At 37.3% G+C, this 21,273-nt stretch overlaps 1 protein-coding gene across 1 annotated transcript in view; it reads left to right on the top strand.

Annotated features, from left to right (window-relative positions):
* The first annotated feature begins 7,587 nt into the window (after nt 1-7,587).
* SEMA3A (semaphorin 3A) overlaps nt 7,588-21,273 on the top strand; it is a 325,143-nt gene continuing 311,457 nt past the window's right edge. Inside the window, exon 1 of the mRNA XM_064656446.1 lies at nt 7,588-7,689. The gene's annotated coding sequence lies outside the window, so the exon portion shown is untranslated. The remainder of the gene's footprint in view (nt 7,690-21,273) is intronic.

The following is a 21,273-nucleotide window of genomic DNA, read 5'->3' as shown; positions in this document are numbered from 1 at the left end:
TGCAAGCAGAAAGGGTCAAAATGAGAAACCTCTATGGGAACCCGGGCAGTAACACACCACTAAATTATGAATGAAGAGAGAGGAGAAAATATTATGTTAAAGAAACTGAACTTCCTGTGCTTTTAAGTTGTGGTCATAGCAAAATCTGGACTTATTAAATAGGTTGCACTTGCCTTGTAGGGTTCCACGACATAAATTAAATGACACATGTAATATGCCACTCTAAAATGTGAAATTATTGTAGAATGAGAATTTGAACAATGAGAAACAGCTTCCTCTTCCACTTGAAATTTCCTGTTCAAAAAGGCCTCAAGATTTGTTTCTTTTTTTTTGACAGTTACACGTAAATAGGCAAAACAGTCATAATCAAATTTTTTTGTTTCATAAACTTCAGTGGCTTCATAAATGCAAAATTTGTAAGTAGAGTTAAGGAAGAATTATATATTATGATTTTATTTACAGAAATACCAGTATCATTACCTAAAGGACCAAAAGAATTTTCCCCTGATAACATCAAAGAAGTGGATCTTCAAAAAGAAAGAATTCTTCCTATCTCTAGTAAAACCAAGGAAATCCCAATTCTTAGCTAGGAGAGCAATGTTAATCTAAAATAGCAAGGAACTGGCCATTAATTTCTCTCTCCCTTTGCAGCTCCCTGTCCTGTAAGAATTAAAGAAAGTATATTACTGTTGAAAAATACATAAACTCTTAATGAAGTATGTTTTTGCGACATTTAACTAAGCTTGTGGAAGACCCACCTTGTAACAGAATAATAAAAACGACTTCTTGTTCTGCATTTGCCATCCATAAATCTCTAACCACCTTCCTGGAGGACAGTATCACTGCCTTTTGACAGGCGGTGAGACTAAGGAGTAATAAAATAAAGTTATCCAAGATCACCACAAAAGAACACCAGCTTCCACTGCTTGTCCAGTTCAGAAGTCATATCATAAAAAATACAGGGGCAAGGCTGCAGGGGTGGTCTGAAGCATTTCTGTCTGAAGTATCATTTCTGCAAATTTGTGGTGGAGGGAGAGGATGGTATTTGTAAGCTTGGACTGACAGAAAAGGCTCTCTCCTCCTTCCTATTAGTCTGCATTTCAGCCACTTTCGTAGAAAAGAAATCTGTTTAGCAGGGGCTACTGAAGGAGGAAGAGTGGGAGGATTAGATGCATGAATCCTAAAACATACTAACCTGCTTTATATACTTTTTCGTCCTGAAAGCTGAGCTTTGGGTTTCTTGATGTAACTGGTTTGTGGCAAGAGCTGAGCAACTGACGTTTATCAGCACTGCTGAGAAGCTCAGTAATAAGTCACTACAGAAATATTTATTACCTACCAGTAACCGCTGGTAATTGCTGAAAAAACAACCTGAAATACACGTCTACGCTCTTGCTGGAACGACTCACCATGATGTAATTCCCTAAGCACCTCCACTAGGAGACAGTAGTAAAAACTTATGAACATGTTCTCCCTGTTAACATTCTTTCCTTCTCTCTTTAATATAGCAGGAAAAAAAATCAGTGTGTACCCTTAAATCCACTAAAAAACAAAATCAGTTGCTCTAAGTGGGCACAGCACTGAAAAAAAGACATTTTAGAAAGTCCTGTAATCTGTAAGGGTGCTGTGGTTTTTTCACGTTATATTGTCAAGGTGTTTAATTCACAAATATTTTGCTGATTTTGTGTTTAAAGGCATTAACACAGTAATAGACCCAGTTCTGCAACTGCTGTCATTATTGAGCTGATAGAGAAGCTTCTGATAAAATAATACAAAGTTCCTGTTTCATGTAACATTCACCTGGTATCTGGGAAAACTCTGAATAAATTAACACACCTTTTGCAGTAGTAAGAAATGACAAAACTGGAGGTTTTGTGAGACACTGTGAGCCACTGTCACAGTTCTCCTCTGCCACAAGTGAAGCCACACTGTGCCTGCATCCCACAGCTCCACCCTCCAGCCCCATTCAGGACGGGGAGCAAGGTCCAGCACTGAAAAACTATCAGACTGGCCAACATTTGGGCAAAATCGCAGCAGTAGAGCCTGGTCTGTTACCTCTCATAGGCAAACTGTTCTCCTAACGGGGCAAGAAGGCTTTAATTACATTTCCTCCTCCCCCTTCCTCTCCCCCCACAGCATACTCAGCAATTCCCAACTCATCTGGCTAGTTTCAAACCCATATTTACACCAACTGGTTAGTTTTGTTCTATTAGCTCTCAGACCATTTAAACCATCTGTTTTTCCTCTAGCATGTCCTAGACCCCTGACCTGAGTGATCTCTCCATTTGAAGTTCATCCATGTCTGAAGTAACTGTTTTCAGAGGTGACAATCCCAATTTCACTCACTGGAGTGGGCATAGTCCCAGATCATGCAGTGTGGTTACATGATGCCTGTGCATCTTCTCCCCTCCACCACCTCCTGCCACATTTGAGCCAGGGTTATAAAATCCTTGCTACACACAGTTTACCAATAGGAAATATTCATATTTTGTAACCACAGGAAACATCTTGAGTTCTAGTGCACTTTATATCTCCTACACTATTTAACTAGCTACAAAATTGTGATATTTTTTCCAGGAACAGTCTCACAACAGAGAGTGCCTGGGTTTGATTTCTAGGGATTCTTGCTAAAATTGTTATGTGACATCATCTCAGGCCCTCACCCAGAAACATGGGAAAATAAATTACCCTGTCTGGGTGTTCAGAATAAGAAGTAGTTCCTCATTTAAAAACAATAGGTTTACATAAAGGGAGTCAAATGAACAGAGTTTTATCAGGGGGAGAGACCTTCTAAAACATTACCTTGGGAAACTAAAGTAACTAACAGAAGGTGAGTCTGCCATCCCCAAGGCCCAGCCCTGGCCCTGAACTCTTCCTACAGCAACAAGGGGCGGTCAAGGTTATGGGCACTGTGCTCCCCCCTTCGGTTGCATTCAATACACACAACTCATTATCCAGGCTCAAAATCCGATTTGAGGGCAGTTTAAATCTTCTGGCCCAAGTCAGAGGCAATCAGTTTGTACTAGTGTGTGGGCTGTATGGGATCCTAAAAGGCAGGTTAATGCACCACAGGCAGCTTAGGAGCAGGCAGGTGGTGGGCTTAGTTGTTCTAGCAGTGTTGAAATCTGGCCCTCCATTCCTCCATTTTTCCTCCATTACAACTTTCTGCATCCTTCTCGCCACTAATTCGTTGCTTCTGAAAAAAACACACAGCTTTGCTGGACATAGATGCACTTTTTCAATGTGCAACCCAAAATTCCAGGACTGCTGGACGGAGCTTGACCTAACATACACACAGATGTGGCAGAGAGATGAGTCATGCAGGCTTCTCCACCACTGGTTTTAGGGAGTGACCACCAAGCCCAGAAGGTTGACCCTGCTCTCTTAAGAGTTGTGTAGCTTCTGTGAGCTTTTCTACCCATGCCCAAATTAAAGAAGACCAGGCTTCTCTTGTCAGAGAGGAGGTGTCAATAAAATCCATACATTGAAAACTCCTCCAGGTGAGTCCTCTCCTTCCACAGCCAACTCACTGAGCCTCTTCCCATTGCCACATCATCTTCTCTTACCTTCCCATTACAGCCACATTTTGCCACAATTTTGCTGTCAGAGAATCAATCTCCCTTGCAATACCATTGCCCGGTGAGGCAGTCCTTACAATTTCTTTAGAGTTTTTAGACAGATATCAGTGACATCCTATGGGAAATATTGACTGAATATTAGTTTTTTTGAAAAAGATACTTGAATCATTTAGTTTGCAGTGAGGCAGCCGTAACCTGAACTGTTTCACTAAAGGAAGGATATGGATCCAGTTTTTAAAAATATATTTTTTTTTTTAATTCTGCCTATATATTTTTGTGAAGAAGGCATTTTCTACATCTTGTAAATCAGGTAAATCTCAATGTAATTATATGTGAAGGGAAAGCCCTTTTCTAGCCCGGGAGAAAATCAAAATGGGAAAATCAAAGGCTTTTTTGCCAAAAAGAAAAAAGTGAGAATATTTCCATACAAGGTCACAGTTACCTAAATAAATCACAGCCAGCTTCACACTCCAGACTGTATTTATATTTTGAGCCAGAGAACATCTGTTTAATAGTGGGTGGTCATGTAACAGTTCCATAGACAACAGAGCCATCCGAACACTCTTGGAGACATCAGGAAGGGACTTATCCTGAAGTCAGTGAGTTGTAAACGGGAGGAGAGTAGGCCCCACTACTCTGGAAGGTTCTCTTCTCAGAAGCCAAGTAAAACTACATGCCAGGAACTACATGGCAAAAGACAGATTGCCCAGGAAAATTCTTATTTAAAGTGTAAAGTACAAGTAAGAACCCCACAGCAGTTCCTCAATAATAGCTACAGTATTTTTTTGCATAAAGACATGAGAAAAACTCAAAATATGGCAATAACTTCTCAAGGTAGCAGAGTGTTGTCTCCTGGTGTCTCCCAGTGGTTGAACAAGGAGCACAGGGGAGGCAAAGACCCTGAAAGTTTTTACCTATACCTTACGCAGGTCAGTCACCTTGGTAAAGAATTAACACAGAAAATGGAAACTGTATAATTTTGGATGTGGAGCTGACTGAAAGCACAGACATTACTAGAGCTAAACAGTATTATTATCCTCAGTCTGTTACCCACAGTCTGCTCTGGGACACATGACTTCACTGACTACTGAGGAACCTTTGGGCAACTATATCTCTCTTTTGTCTTTTGTGCACACAATCTGACCCTTTCCATGGCACCCAAGAAACCAAGAATGTAATCCGCAGCATCCTGTGTGCTGAGTGAAATGCCACAGTGGACGGAAGAAGGGATCATTGTTGAACATCTCCTTCTGTGTATCTGAGGAGCCTTGTTTATTTGTCAGATTACATATCTTCTTTCATTTAGGTTACTTCCCTGAAAGTGTAGGTCCACAGATTCCACTTCAGAAGGTTGGAGAAGACAGGGGAAGGGCAGAAATTATGCCTTTAACAGAGCTGCCTTCCACTCTAAATTGTTGTTGTTGAAACCCTCTTCTGGTATTTAAATATACGGATCCAGTCCTTTCTCTTCCTGAAGGGACCAAATCCATCTCTGCAACCTGTCACAGATGGCCAATGTATTTTTCATTAAACTGTCTTTGATTAAACAGTCTGTGGTAAATAGAAAAAGTGACATTTTCCATCACTGTTACCTCAGGTGAGGCTCAGCTACAAGACTAAACAGTGTAGCTTTCTCATGCTGAATCTGAGCCAGGGAATACTTTCCTATCTTACCAAAAGTGCAGACATTTAAAACACCTAATTCCAGTTAGTCTGTGCATTGTGCCTTATAATCCTTCTTGTTCCCTTGAAAATTGGAAATCCATTTTGTACAAGGGTACTCTACCAGAAATCTAACCCAATGCTTCAAGATTGAAGGTGAATCCTTCACTTTTCAAGATGCCAAAACTGTAGGCATGAAAAGGGCAACAAACTGTTCAGTGTTGTGAGGCCTGAAATATTCTGCTACTGCCAGACTCAGAAATGAAGACTTGAGGAGCTTTAAATGTAAATTTCTTGTAACTTTAGGTACAGGCAACTCTCATATATGCATTTTAAGCCTCATTAATCCCTAACTCTTGCTTAATTTCTTTTGTGTGACTACTAAACTTGGTTGAGAAAAGAACATGCCAACAATCTACCTTCTTAAACTGGAGGAACAATGAAAAATATACACTTGTGAAACAATTCTAGGATGTGGGAAAAAAAGAAACTTTACTAAGAAAAGAAAAATGTTTGCCCATTTGTTATGTTTCCTTTGCTGTTTCAGTTACCTGGATATGAACGGGCCTTATTGAAAAATTAATAACAAGAGCTTAGATGGGAAATATCCATAGGATTTTGTATATAAACCATTCTTGTCTAAAGGTCTTGATAAAACAGATGGTAGATATTATGGATCAGCATTCCCCATACACAATAAATAAGTACTATAGTATCCTACATTGGTGTCCTAAAATACTGTAGTAGTATTGTTTTGGGGTGCATGATGATAATCTCAGCTCTTATAAAGCATCATAATTATGCTGATCAATGCTGATTTAAACCAGTTGTGGATCAGACACAGAGAGAGGTGGATTTACCTTATTTAACTCAAATTGGAAATGCCACAATAATCAACAGGCACAGGATGTGATTCACTCAACTCCATAGGCTCAGTCTAGCTGCCTTCTAGCAGTGCCTGTTTCTCACCATTGGCAGTGAAGGCATCCCAGGGTGATCTGCTCACATGCAGGCATCTGCACTGGATGATGTTTCACTGTTAGTGGAAAAAAGTGAAGTACAGATTCACTGAGGGAATTGTATCAGACTCATCATTTCTGAGTAGAAGTTCAGCAAAAAAATGGATAAGCATTACTTAAGTTCTACTTAAACCTCAAAGTAGACAGCCGGAGCACACATGAGCTCACACATGGGAGCTCTGCACTCGAGATCATTTCAGTACTGTACAAGTAGCCCTTCTCTCCTGTCTGCGTAGGAGTTTAACGTGTACTATTACAAACCATTGTTGTGATAACAGGGATTCTCCAACCATCTGCTGTGGCCAAGTTTCAATAACCTGGGAGAGGCCACATGAGAAAATCACCCCTGACATATACTGGTGCGGTTATACCGGGGCTGATTTTGGCCCTATGCATGTCAGACAGAAGTTTGTAATAAGGTTTTCTTGTTCACTTCTCTGACAATCTGCTTCAACCATTCTCAGAAATAACTGCTAACGGCAGATTCACTCCCACTGTTCAGCTTCTCTTTTTCTTTTAAACTGAACCAGACGTGAGAGACAATGTAAAACCCTCAAAGTAACTCTAATCCATTTCCAAAAGATGCTTCAGACTGTACGGTAGCCCGGGATTCTGTTTTGAATAAACCCGTCCTCATGCTTTTTGAAACTGAGTATTTCTAATGTAAGTGCCTGCAAGGAGGAGGAGGAGGAGGGGAGAGAGGCTCATTAATAATCATGATCAGGGTTTCAGTATTGTTGCATAACTCGGCCAATTTGATCGTCCGCTGTGCTTTATCAGGTTTGTTTTATTGCAGTCTGCTTGTGTCTGTGCCGTTCCCTATTTGGGGAGCTTTAGTTCCTGGGAGCTTTCATGCTATCCCCACTTCCAAGCACTGTAAAGCGGCGGCCTGCTGTTTTAATCACGCCTCTCTTTCTCCAATGTTGTTTGCGCCCTGGTACAACCCATCTGCCTCGAATCGAGTGCTCCGCTGGGGCTGCACACATCTGCCAGCCAGACTACCTTCGTACACAATTACTCAATCCACCGTAAGGCTCTTTAATAGGAAACAAGTGTGACAACGGCAAGCCCTTTTTTCTCTCACTCTCCCTCTCTCTTTTCCTCTCTCCCCCTCTCTTTTCTATTTTTTTTTTCTTTCAACCACATAGTGAAACTGCCCTAATAGAGATGAAGCTTGATAGATCCACCCAGGTGTAGGTGAAATGGTAGAGCCTCAAGCATAATAGATGCTGTGCTCTTGTGCTGAAGTTCAGCCCTGTGTCCTGAAGGGTTGTCTAGCTGCACAGAGATGGGTTGCTCTTTGCACAGTTAAAAAGTCACTGTGCTTCCTCCAGCTCACATGTATGACTAATTTAGAAAGCAACCTGGATCTAGGTGAGCGCTGCAGAACTGTCTCTTCTCTTCAGTGCATGGACAAAGCGCAGCACACAGTAAGTGGAAAATTTGTATTTACTTATTTTACTTGGGAATTAATTAACTGTGTTTACTTTTGAGGGAATCCTCTACAGGCTGATGCAGAAATGAAGCAGAATAATGTTTGCATGCAGATCCCTTGTGTATATCTTCCTGTATATCTTCCTGTTTCATTTTACACTATGCCCTTGTCCTGCCACTTCAGCCTGATTTCTCAGACCATAGAGCTGGTCTGATCAACTTTCTTATCTATAACTCGAGCTATTTAATGGTATCAGTAACACATGGGTCCATTTCTCTGTTGAGGTATGTGTCTGTACAATATATGATTATTAAGCAAAAGTAAGGTTTAATCACTTTTATTAAAAACTATATAAATGAAAATCTTTAAGAAAGTAAAATACTTCAAACCTCCTCTTTTTCTTTTTCCTTTTTTTTTGGGGGGGGGGAGATGGTTTGAGGAGGGAAAGGAGGAAGCAAGATTCAAAAATGTTAGGTATTAAAAAGGGAAGTCATTTAATGTGAAAAAGAAAGCTGCATTAATTTGGTAAACAAACCATTAATTGAAACATACTGAGAATGTTGCCAAACTATAAACTAACAAACTGTATCAACTACAGTGATAGTAAAGCTTGAAATAAGAAAAGAGGGCTGCTTGTCTAAAATGCAAGAAGCATATTAGAACCAGATGTACAGAATCTCAACTTTGAATACTCAGTCTTTCATGCTTGGTTTAAAGCAGCCTTAAAATTGCCTTTACTTTGCATTTACAACTTTGTATTCGCTGTTAAACTGCACTTGAACTTGAAGTCAAGATTTGATCTTAGTACACACATATTATTTGAGCCTCCTACCAGAGATTTATTTTGCTATTGGGAGTCTGTTACCTACTGTACTGTATATCCTGAAGGACATTAACAAGCTTCTGTGATGGACTTTCAGGTGGAATGCCAGCCCGTGTAAAAGAATGTGTCCGTTGCATATACAAAATGTTCTGTCTGAGAACTAAACACATGCAGTATAAAAAGGATCTGCCGGCATCTCAAGTAGATGATGACACAGTGTAAGAATTCATGAGAAGTATGTCTGAATTTATTTTCTGAAGGATCCAATGAGATGACACTTCTCACTTTAGACTTAATTTATTCTGAATCATTACCCAGGTTGGAGGCTGTTGTCAACACTGGAAGTGGAACAAATGAGTCTGCACAGTTATGTCTACAAAACATTTTCAGCAGTCTTCCTTTCTGCAAAAGAGTTATTTTCTTTGCTCTTGGATAGACAATTATATATGGCTCTTTTAATTAGCCATGGCTTTAGGCTGCTACAGTTATCCTTTGTGCATGATAGCCATTAGCCTGATGCCGCTGCTGCAAAACATCCCATCTGTTAACACCACGCTTCTAAATATGGCAATCTAAAAGGGATGAAGTTGAAAGTTTGGGAAAGTAAAACAACCATCTCAGAAGAAATATTTAGACCTGTAGTTTCTGGCATCAGACAGTGGTCAACGTCTACCCCCTACAGGGAGAGAATCTAATTTCATTGTGTCTCCCCTCGTGCATGAACACTGGAGCAGTTCACTTCTTACACTTGAGTAGTGGAGTTATTCTCTGGCTCCAGCAACTGCCCCGTAATTGCAAGGTCAGGCTGTGATTAATAGAAAGTCATTTTCAAAGATCTAATAAATAGCATAGCTAATAAATAGCAGTAGGCTTTTTCTCTCTCTTAAATTTAACCCAGTGAAAAAGGGCTTTTAGACTTTCAAAGCCATAGTCAGCAGTGTTTTCTTTCCCAGTTACAAAGTGCGTGTTCACAAGACATTCCTGCTTACCTTAAGTTAGTTGCATAATGTATATATCTTGAATACAACTTTGCCATACATAATGCTAGTGTAAAACATGGCCCTGGATATTGCTGTATAGCTATGACATTAAGGTACAACCAAATATAAGTGAGATGACAGAGTTGTGGGACACATTTTTTGTGTCACGTTGGCATCTATTCTAACAAATTTTGAGTGGTACTTTATTCTTTGCTTTCAAAACAACCCATTCCTCTGTAAGGCATTTAGAGATAAGAACAAAAAAAGATGATGATGGTACCAACTTATAAGTTTCTGTTTACATAAACACACCTGAAAAAATTTATCCCAGTTTTCTGGTTAGTTAAATTCAAGAAAACTAAAAAGGTGTCATGTGTTTTGATCTTACATACTGTGTATCTGTTGTGCTTTAACGTAGTTTTTTAATTCCAGCCTTATGCATTTGCATGTAACTTACAGTATCATCTGCTACTTTGTAATGCACTTTTGCAATAGGACAACTTTTAAATATTTTAAATAAGATCATGTGATACCTTTTTTTCACATTTGTTTATTATGACTATGGGTTTTGAGTATGTGCAGTGTAAGCGCCTCATCTACTTCTTTTCTCTACTGTCTTTCTTATATACACACACACACATATACACACATATGCTCACAAGAAATGCTACATCCTATCCTTTCTTCTCACTTGGAAATGGAGCTTTGGGTGTTTCAAGACCTCCTATGATGCCCTCACTGCCTAAAGTAATTTCAACATGAAAAAATATGGCATTTCCATATTATGAAGCCTAACTCTGACCTCAGGTACAACTCATAAGTGAAGTTTTAGGTTTATGCATAAACTCGATTGTCATTACCCTTACTCAAAAAAGAGCAAGGAGCAATATGCTGAGCAGCAATGTTTATTTCTGATATTAATTAGTGGTGACAGTGTATTTTACAGCAATATGTCCATTACTGTAATTATTATATCATCCACTTTCACAATTAATTTGGTGTGTGGAAAAAAAAAAAGAAAAAAAAATCAGGATCTGAAAAAAAATACCCTGTTTTTAAAGCACACATTATTCACCCAAATGTTTAGACCTAAGTTTGTCTTCATTAGGCCTTTTGTTTAAATGGATGAATACAACCCCAGGAGACTTCATTTAGGCAAAGACATTTGAGGTTTTCATTATATCAATTTTAAGTTCAAGCAAGAGCCCAATGGCAAATTGTCAGCTATACTTCAAATTTATAATGGAGGCATAGTGTCTAATACTTCAGTAAACTACAATAAAAAAGAGGTTGTTAATTAATCAGTATTAATTTTGAAAATTTTGTTAATAGGCATAATTTGACCACAATGTTTACTAACAAAACTTCACTGAAGATAGAAATATTAACCATATCTTTTTTCTTTCTATAACTTTCAGCAGAAGGCTTTAATTTTACTCCCACTAGCTAGTGTAGTGGAAGCTATAGGTATTGTATGACACAATGAATCCTGTATTATCTTCTTTGATACTATTACTCATGGCTGCTAAAGATTTAATGAGTCTTAAACTGAAAAAGATGTAGAAAAAGTGCTTATAGGCATAACAATGTGTTACTGATGAGCATCAAAAGATTACCAGGACATTAGCTAGGGTTACAGGAAAACCTCAAACCATGTATGTTCCACAAATCCAAAATATTTTCCATAAGCAATCACTGATGAAAGTTTCTTTTCATCTGTATTATTATTCTTCATATAAAGCATCAATTCTAAGTCAGTTCAGATCTTTGTTCTGCTAAGTCCAGTGTGCTGCAGGTCTGGTTAGCAAGCATTGCTAATCTTATTTACATTAAAATCACACCAATTATTTACACCAACACACTGCAGATTTGCAAATTTTACTTTCCTAAGTCTTGGTTACTTCTGTGAATTTATGTAGAAGTGAACATAGTTTAGTTTTCATTCTTCTTACCTTGAGTAAGTATCAATGCTGATTTGATGCATGAGCTACTGCTTAAGAGGGCACTTTAGGTACTGCCACAGAAACTAAGCCTTTGATCTAGAAAGCTTAAGTCCAGTGATAATTAGGTTTTGGTACTGAATGTCTGACACATACTTTTTAAATAAGGCTTAATACCAAGTAGATCTGATTTAAAGATAAACAAGTATTTTAGGAATCTGGATACAATAAGATTTCTTGCTGATATCTTTATTAAAACTAAATCACCTCAAGTATAAAAATAAATATTTTTCAAAATTTCTGGTGTATTCAGACAATATTACATTTTGTGTCTTGTTGCTCTATATCAACATGGAAATATTAAAATACCATGAAGCTGTTCTTTTCACTTATTTAACTCAGTGATATCACAGTAAAGAGGTGTTGATTTGTTGATTGTTGATAATTTTGCTCTTAATATGTGGACTTGCAGATGTTTGCAAAAAGTGCTTGTATGAAATAATGCTGTCATTCTGATTTATCGTTCTGATACTCTAGTACCAGTTTGTGAAGGTTTTTTTCCCATAAATACTAGTAGGTTGATCATCAAAGGAGTTTAGATGCTGATGGCAGCAGGTACAAATAGTCAGGAATAATGGAAGTTAAATTTCAGGAAGAAATAGAAAATCATGCTTTTCTAGAGCTAAGCTTCATACTACCCTCTTTTCCCTATGAGGCACTGAAGTGCAAATGTTATTAAAACAAACAGCAAAGGAGTGCATTTTAAGAACAACGTGCCTCTCTCCTTCTTCTAAAAATGTGAGTTCACTTGAAATGATTAACGGGAAAGGCTTTCAGGGTTTTTTTTACTGCTGTTCTTTAAAGGGTGATAAAGATATATGAACCCCATGATATGCACAAATCCCATGCACAATGACTATGAGTTTGATTCAGTAGCTTATACTCTGGTGTAAAACCTCAGAAAACAGTGGTAAGGAAACCATGAATCAGAATAATTTATTTTTCATATGTTTTTTTCCTTTAAATGTAAGAGTGAAAAAAATATTCGACTAGACAAAAATAGGATTATTTTGTGGTTTTCCTCAGATCTTATTTTGGATTTACTATTTTAAATTCAACTCAGGTGTTATCTCATTTTCTTCCTTGGAGTTAACAGCAGGGCACAATTTTTATTTGGATTGGTTTTAAAGTAACACCAGCTACACGTTTTGTTACTCTGACAACTTTGAAATTAAAAAACCTGTAAAACTGGTACAAATTGGCCAACAGTACCACACAGAGGAAGGGCTGAGGTCAAAAATTAGTTTTCTGATGAGTGCAAATACTTTAAAAGTTCCATGAATGTCAACCAGTCTTTGAAATATCAGCACAGCAAATTCTTGTAGTACATGTCACAGATGTGGCTCATACCTGTATAATAACATTAGTGTTACCCTCAAAATTTACATTAAAATTATTAAATGAAAGAAATAGACATTCTACAAGGTAATGTGGTTTCCACTGAAATTTTTTTGCCTTTGTAGGTTTTCTCACAGTGCAAATAGAACCTTAACTCTGGGGCACTGATACATGGTACAGTTTTAATAATGGTGGGTTTAAATCATAGACTCTCTGAATCCACACAAACAAATTTTCTTTTCTATGCTGTGGCAATGCGAGGAAGAAAATCCCTATTTTTCTAAATCTTATTTTATAAAATTCCTAAAGAAATAGTTTATTAGCAAGCCTGAGTATATTCCTGTTCCAAAGTGAGTCTTGTAGTTGAGTAAATGAGAACAGTACCTGACATACCTACTCTCCTAGTAAAGATTTTGAAGAGGACAAAAGGCTCTCTATAAGGACACAAGAGTTACAGATGATTATGTCACCAACAATACCACCTCTATCCCATATAGAGTCTTTCAGCATCATCCCAAAAAGATTACCTAGTCCAACCTGCCCTATCACAAATTCACCTCACGATCCTGGGCATGATGCTTTAAAAATACCACTTAAGCAGCTGAAACACAGCTCTCATGATATTTCCCATGAATCAAGATGAAAGCAAAAAAAATAATAGTCAAGTTTTGGATCATAGAGTTGCCACACGAAGACTTATGTCTCTCTGAGCCATACAATAAGCAGAAAGGGCCTGGTTTGTAGAGCCTTTTGCTCTGTAGGGAAAAGACGGTTTTGGTTTGTTTTAATCAGTGAGACAAAGACTCATCCCTAACGAATCTTCCATTGGTTAATGCATAGCTGAAAAGTGATACAGCATTACAGTGTGAATGGAGAAGGCTACAATACAACAGAAGTAACAGATAATCACAATTTCAACTTTATTAGTGGGGAAAAAAACCCCACCCTTAATTTAATAGAGCTGGCGTTCATTTGCTTTTGATGAAATAGAGATTTGAGAAGGCTGTGCAGATGGCCAACACTGCAGAGAACAGATTTGTCAGGGCTCCTTACGCATCCGCAAGGACACAGCATGCCAGCAAAGCTTGATGGTCCATGGATCAGTGCTTCCACATCTTCACAGGCCAAATATCCACAAGCTGATGAGTGCATGGGTGAGGTGGCAAGGATATACCAAGCTAAACAAACTCTGTTTGTTATTTCATGGAATTACTTGCGGTTCATCATTTGTCCCGTTACAAGGAACGCAATCCAGGTGACCTTACTTGGCAGCTATTTTAGCAGAAAAAAGATTTAATGATATGTCAAGTGAGCTACTCTGTTATCACTGCAATGGTTCCCTTCACACAAGTTTAAGGCACGTTAACAGGGAGAGCAGACACAGCTGATGCCCAAGCTGGATTGGATCTGTGAAAAAACAGATAATTGCTGTCTCCAGAGAAAAAACTCTGCCAAAATTCACACTGACTTCCATGGTGCATGGATCTAACATACGGTTTTTATTTAGCACCTTTACAAATGTTTAAATGTATATATACTTGCATTCATAATACATCAATCACACTTCACATTATTAGATTTAAGATCTTGTAGGCTACAAGTTTACTTATTGTTAGCATTTACCAGCATTTTCATGACCAATCACAAATTTGATGAGGAATGACAACACCCATTTGCAGCAATTAATACAATCTCACAGAAAGCACGGGTTTATGAACCTGATAATCTCAAGTGTTTTGAATTTGTTTGGGTTTAAAAATGCCAGTGGCTACTTGTCAAACTTCATTTGTAAATCAAAACTGTTTTTCAGTTCTACACCTGCAAAACAAGTGTTCAAAACTTGTAAACTTCTTTATGGATATATATTCTTGGCCTTCAGATGTAGTGGAAAGAGTCCAAGACAATTTTTTATGGTTGAATTATAAACACTTGAAAAATGGAGTTTGAAATGAAAATGCTGACACAGCTTTAATTATTACAGCATGAATGGTTTTATTATACACTATCCACAGTGTCTATACATACAAAGTACATGCTCTAGCGTTCTAATATTTCATTTAAGAAAAAAAGCAATTACTTAGCAGATGTAGAGACCTAAGCATAAATGGGCTAAAGCAATACCTTTATACTGTTTGAAAACCTATATGGAATGTTATTACCACATAAAAGGCTTTATACTTTAGAAGACTCAAAGGTACAGAGAACCAGCTAAAGCAATAAACTGCTCTGGTGTACTTAATTAAAAAGCTTCATGTTACTGAAGTCAATTGAAAAACAGAAGGTTTGATTCTTTAAGGTAATTTTGTCCTTTTCTGTTAAGTGCTTATCAAGTGTTAAAGAATTAAAATGCCATCCCAGCAGTTTAAATAGAGAATAATTTGCTTTTCTTCTATTGAAGGCAATTCTTTATGCTGTCAGCCTAGACACATGTAATAAAATGGGCAATGTGGATGTAATTGGGTGACATGGTTGGATTTAATTTACCTTTAATTAGCGGAACTGTAGAAGAAGCTGGGAAATCAGTATTGAGACATTTCACAAAATAATTTTTTAGTGTCAATCTCTTTACATAAAGCTGGAAAACTTTGAAAAAAAAGACACCAAAATCCCCCCAAAAAGCCAAAACAAACCGTGCTAAAATATATTCCAAGTTTATGAACAAAGAATTTCAGAGTGGATTTTGATTCAGTCATGTAAAAGACCAACCTCCGGACTGGATTTGTTAGCAAAACTGGAAAGTCTATGAGAAATAATGGATTTCTGTGAGTTATACCTCTAGACTGTTTTAGGGTAAAAGCAATTTTTAGTGGTGTTGTTCATAATCCATTTTAAAGAAATGCCTTTATACCCTTGTTTCTTTTTTCTTTCTAAAACGGTGCTTCATGAAAATGACTCTTTTTGGGAAGTCTAGGGCTTGCACGCACTTTCTTAACAGGTGAGTGTGGAACGTATACAGCTCAATGATGGCACTTGTGGTTCCCTCTTTCTTGAGGCAGGTTTACATCATCCTTGGCATGGTTCATGCTGTGAGGTGATACATGTGATGCCAAGAGCAGGCAGAGAACAGCAGTGCCCTGGGCCAACTCCAGGACACATTCTGGAGCCAAATGCCATGAGGTGGGTGGTTTGGATTCACCAAGCCAGGTCCATGCTCTACTCTGGGAACCTCCACTTGGAGAGAGTAACTTCCAAGGCCTTATGTACAGTGTCCAGCACAGCACTAAGAGACAAAGCAGCAACCTACTTCAGCTGTAAAGAAATAGGAATTAATGTAGGAATTATTGCTATTTCTATATCTGCAGTCTGTGTTGAAAATTCTGCACTGTTTTACCATCTATGATGTGTATATGGGATCTAGCATTTAGATAGCACAGACAATAAAAGTGTTAAGAACAGAATTTGTTGCTGGCTCAAAAGAATATGCATGTTGAGGTCCCATCTGGTTCCAGCATGGTTTTATGTCTGGAAAGAAGTACAGAACAGGTATATTTTTAATTATTTGGAAAGAAGGGAAAGAACTTAGTGACAGTCAATTATAAAGCTGTTTAACCAAACTTATGTGATATAGAATTTCATTCATTCTGAGTTCATTCCTATTTCAAGTCTAATACTCACAGTAGAATTAGAACACTTGATAAAAAATCCAGGTTGCTGCAACAGTTAACTATCACTTCTGAATTACTGATTTTAAGTTTGCTAACTCCAGTTCCAACTAATCAGTTTTGTAACATTATTGTCCATATGTTTTATAGTCCTTCTATCTTTTTTTTTTTCTGCCCAAAAAATATAATGTTTTTACAGATACCAGTCTCTGATTAATTTCTAGGTGTATAGACTCCATCCATTGGATGATTAATTTTAGGTTGGTACTATTGCCCTCTGGACATAACTCTTTCTTTCCACTGAAAGACCACTAGTAACTATAGAAGGACTCTGTAGTACCCACTACCAATCTGGAGATGCCTGTGTTAGGTGCTTAATGGTGCACATGATAAATCTGGAGTTGAATTCAAAACTCTAATGTTATAAATCATATTCTCCATCTCTTTGCTTGCTCTCTGAAAAACTCTGAAAGCACGAGTACCAGAACTGGAAACAACATCCAATGGTAGTTAAACTAAGAGAAAAAAGTACAGAAGTAATTTAATTTCAGTAACCATATTTCTTTCATTGGTTTTGATTACAGCCCTTCTTTTCATTTCAAGACAACGAAAGCAGTAATCCTATCAGTTATGCTTGTTTTAGAGGTGTGGCTTGATTGGTTTTCGTGTGACTCACATTTTGCATCAGCTCATGTAAATTAGAATCAGGCTCTGTATATATAAAATTTTAGGTCTCAATGAGTTCATATTTCATTTAGTCCTAACCTTTTCCTTTAATTAACTGTATTTTACCCATACTACATAGTGCAACATAATATTTCAATCAATCTTTAAGCTAGTTTCATGAGTGGATATTATGTTTCTTCTGCATGATATATATTATGTGAAATCAAATATAGTAAGATCCTATAGAGTTCACATTCAAAATTAATGTCTACTAAGCAATTTAGCAATCTAACTTGTAAAAAGGATACTGACTAAATTTATCAATAATTTCTTCATTATTGTCAGAATGCTGGAACGTAAACCAACAGTGGGGTAAATTTTCAAATAGAGTATGGATTTTACACACATTATAAAGTAGGAGAGGTGGAAAAAGCATGGTGAATTCAAGGGAGCAATATGATCTTAACATAGAAAAGAAATTTCCTGTTTTTCAGACAGGTACATTTAACAGTTGTTACTATTTCACTATGGCCATGCATTGAAAAAAACTTATGGGCATAGAAAAATAAGTAAAGCTTATTTCAGAGTACTTAAAAACAAGCAAAAACTTAAATAGTTTGGTAGTCTAATATTTCATTTTCCAGTGACTTCAGTGACTGTAGGAGCAGGTCAGCAAGGAATGACATATCCACCCTTCTGTTCTCAGTTGAGTTGGTGTAAATACAGAAATGTTTCTTTCCTGCAGAGGTTAACTCCAAAGAACAGCAATGCCATCAAACTCCTGGCATGTGTACAAGCAAGAAGTGAGTCAAGCCTGAAAACAATGAAAACAGATAGAAAAAGGGCCAATTAGTCACATCATTGATAAAATTAAATATGACACAAAAGAGCTAATTATGTCCTTGCTCTCAATTCAGATTTTATTAGTTTGAGAGCCCTTAGAGGTAGTCTAAATTATATGTATTATGTTTAGTTTGATGGGATTTTTTTACCCTGTTTGCTCTATGGCCTCATGGGCTGAATCCCCAGCTGGCACAGAAAGAGTTGCTATTACCTTCAGTGGGACTGGAAGCATTTACACAGTGAAGGATCAGGCACCCCAGCTGGATTTGTTGGCTGACTAAGCAGACCCTTGGATAGTCTTTTTTATTTTTTTTCTTCTTTTTTTCTCCCTTTTTTTTTTTTACATATGAAAGCATTTAGGTTTTAATCTCACAGCATTTCTCTGCAGGCTTTAGAAAAATGAACATTAACATACAATTGCTTTGATGGAAAAAGGAAAACTAACACTTGCTCAATCTCTGTAAAAGATGAAGAATGGAGCTGGAAAAAACCCCTCTTTTATTCTCCAGCAGTGCAAGTGTGCTCTGTAGTACAACCTTGATCTCTTAGTTTCCAGATCCTGGAATTAGTTAAAGTTCATGACAGTCCTTCATCTAGCATGTGCCTTTTCCACACAAACAGAAACACAGACATGAAGGGGATGACATGTATCCAGATATTGTAATAGTATGAAGTAGCTCTCTTTTATTGTGTCTATAGCATAGCACATGGTACAAGGAATAATAAGTCTCAGCTGGCACTTTAGTAATACTAGTTATAATTACACCCTTGAAAGATGCATTAAAAGAACATTATTATTATTATGGTGGAGTTAATCACTTCACTGTTGCAATATGCTGGAATCATGTCACTTGCTCGCATCCCCCTCAAGTCCTGCATAGCACATGTAGTGCCAACTTTGGGAGACATTTTTCAGTGTTTTGTATTCTAGTCATCATTTCCAGGAGTAGCTACAGATCAGCTTGTAAATACAATAGTCAAGTTTGCTTTGATAACAGACTTGTTAATATCTCTGTGGGTCTTGCTTCTCTATTATACCAATTCTTCAATAAAAATATGTATTTGCATGTAGAACTCACTTTTCAAATAGAAGGGTGCTATTAATCCCATTTAGGAGGGGTCTTTTATCAGCAACATACTCTTCCAATTGATTTACCTGGTACAAAATGTGCATTACGTGATATTTTTGAAAGGCAATTCCTCTAACAGATTTGTTGTGTCACCAAATAATGTATAACTTTAATGAAACATTTATTAAATTTATAAATTATATTTTCAGAGAGAATCTGGAGAAATCTCAATTGGCATAATTGTCAAGAATAACCATAATTCATTAATGTTGAATGTTAAACAGACGTCAGTGTGATGGTCATGTAACAGCATTCCATTCCCAAATCTCTGCACATGACAAAGGGTATAGAGGTCAGTCTTGTAAGAGAGCAGCTGAGGAACAAAGACACACAAGTGAAATTTTAGATCAGTTATGGTGCAGTATTCTCCATTGATTCACAGCCACTGAATTAATTGTGGTTGTTGAAGCCATATTTTAAGAGAATAAAGTGAAGAGATACAAGGATAAGTGATAAAATCAGATACATTAAAATAAACACAAGGTTGTGTTAATAGAAAGAAATAAGCAAAAACACAGGTACTTGAACAGGCCAAATTCCTTCATGCAGGGGCACAGAAAGAAAAGAAAGTTCGCAGGGAACTTGCTTGTGCTTTTTGCTGTTGGAAATAAACCTCTCAGGTTTTTACTTCCAGGCTTGGTCAAAACCTCCCTGAAATTCCATAGAATTAGTTTTCCCATGGGCTTCAGTGGGTTTTGGTTCAGAATCTTTGAACATAAGCTATGAATCAGGTAGACTGACATCAGAGAACTTCCTACAGGATGTGTGAATACATGGGGAGGGATATTCTAAATTAGAGTGATATATACAGAGACAGAAATTTTGACCATCCATTGTCAATCCTTTCCCTTCTGTGAACTATTTTATTTCTGATTCATTACATAATTTTGCAATGAGGCAATTACATTTTATTGGCTTTAAAGTGACAAGGTTAGGTGCTGCAAATGGTAGAATGCCATTTTTAACACCTGTTGAGAGTTTTTCCTGGCTGATCACAAAGAGGGCATTTTCTGCAGATGCTGTTTTCCTGAAAAATTACTAACATAATCCTTTCATAATACCAGCAGCTGTAATAATAACATTAATAACCACTTGAGTGCTTAATCAACATTCATTGGTTAGCAGCAGCTTTCCGCAACGTTTTTAGGATGATTTTGCACAAAGGTTGGCAGGAACTTTTTGACAGAGTATTTTTCTGTATGAAGAAAATGTTAACATGTCACTGCTAGTGACGGTCTAACCAGAGCCCATCCCTCAAGTAAGGGATAGGATGGATGGTTGCGTGGGGCAAAAATGGAGAGAGAAAGAGAAGCTCACACAAGTGTTTTTGGGCATCAGTTCATCTGTTTAGGGTGCTGTTTGGCCTGTTGAAATTTCTGTTATTCAGGTGAGAGGATCAGAGATAATTTTCTTTCCACCAACTGAAGGCCTCTGGATCATAGTCTGTGTTGGGTGAGGGTGTCCATCCTGACATCCCTCAGGTCAGGCTGGTTATGGAAGAAAGCAACTCAGTTTAATCTGTGTGTATGTTATGGACCATCACTGAAACAGAAGCAGGACTACTTAATAGGCACAGATGTATCTTTTATCTCTCTTCTTGATTTTCATTGCTTTGGTGTAATTGATTCTCTTTGTTTTCATTATTTTGGTGTGATTTGTTTCACTTTTTTTATATTGTTGCTAGTTGTTTTGTTTGAGTTTTGGTTTTTTCTTTGTTTTAAAGCATTCTGCAGTAGAAAGGAAGACAACAGATAAAAAAAAAATATCATTTCACCTTTTCTGTAACAAATCTTAAGAGACAAAAAGGACAGTGATATAGATAAAGAAATGAAAAAAAGATCTAAAAACTTTGTGATCTTCTTGCAATAGTATTACTATCGGAAATACTTTTTACAGGTGTTTAAACTAGATTTTGGATCCTCCCACTCTTTATGCCTCTCTGTTGAGACTTTCTTTCAACCAGTACCATTCCTATAGTGCCACTTACCAAATACAGTGCCAAGTTGGTGAGTGGATGTGCTAATTTTCAAAGCTTCCATTTTGACCTGTTAAAGCAAAAAGAGACACTTTGTTTAGTCTTAGTGTCTTTTGGTGAAAAAGTATAAAATCTTTATAAAGACAAATAAATAGGATGTGATTTACCCTCTTTTGTGACACTGGAACATCACAGCAGGACCTGGAAGTATTGCAAATGTTT

This window comes from Pseudopipra pipra, chromosome 5 (genome assembly GCF_036250125.1).
Source record: "Pseudopipra pipra isolate bDixPip1 chromosome 5, bDixPip1.hap1, whole genome shotgun sequence".
Taxonomy (NCBI): Eukaryota; Metazoa; Chordata; class Aves; order Passeriformes; family Pipridae; genus Pseudopipra; species Pseudopipra pipra.
The sequence above is the reverse complement of the archived record's forward strand: the minus strand, read 5'-3'. Positions and strand labels throughout refer to the sequence as shown.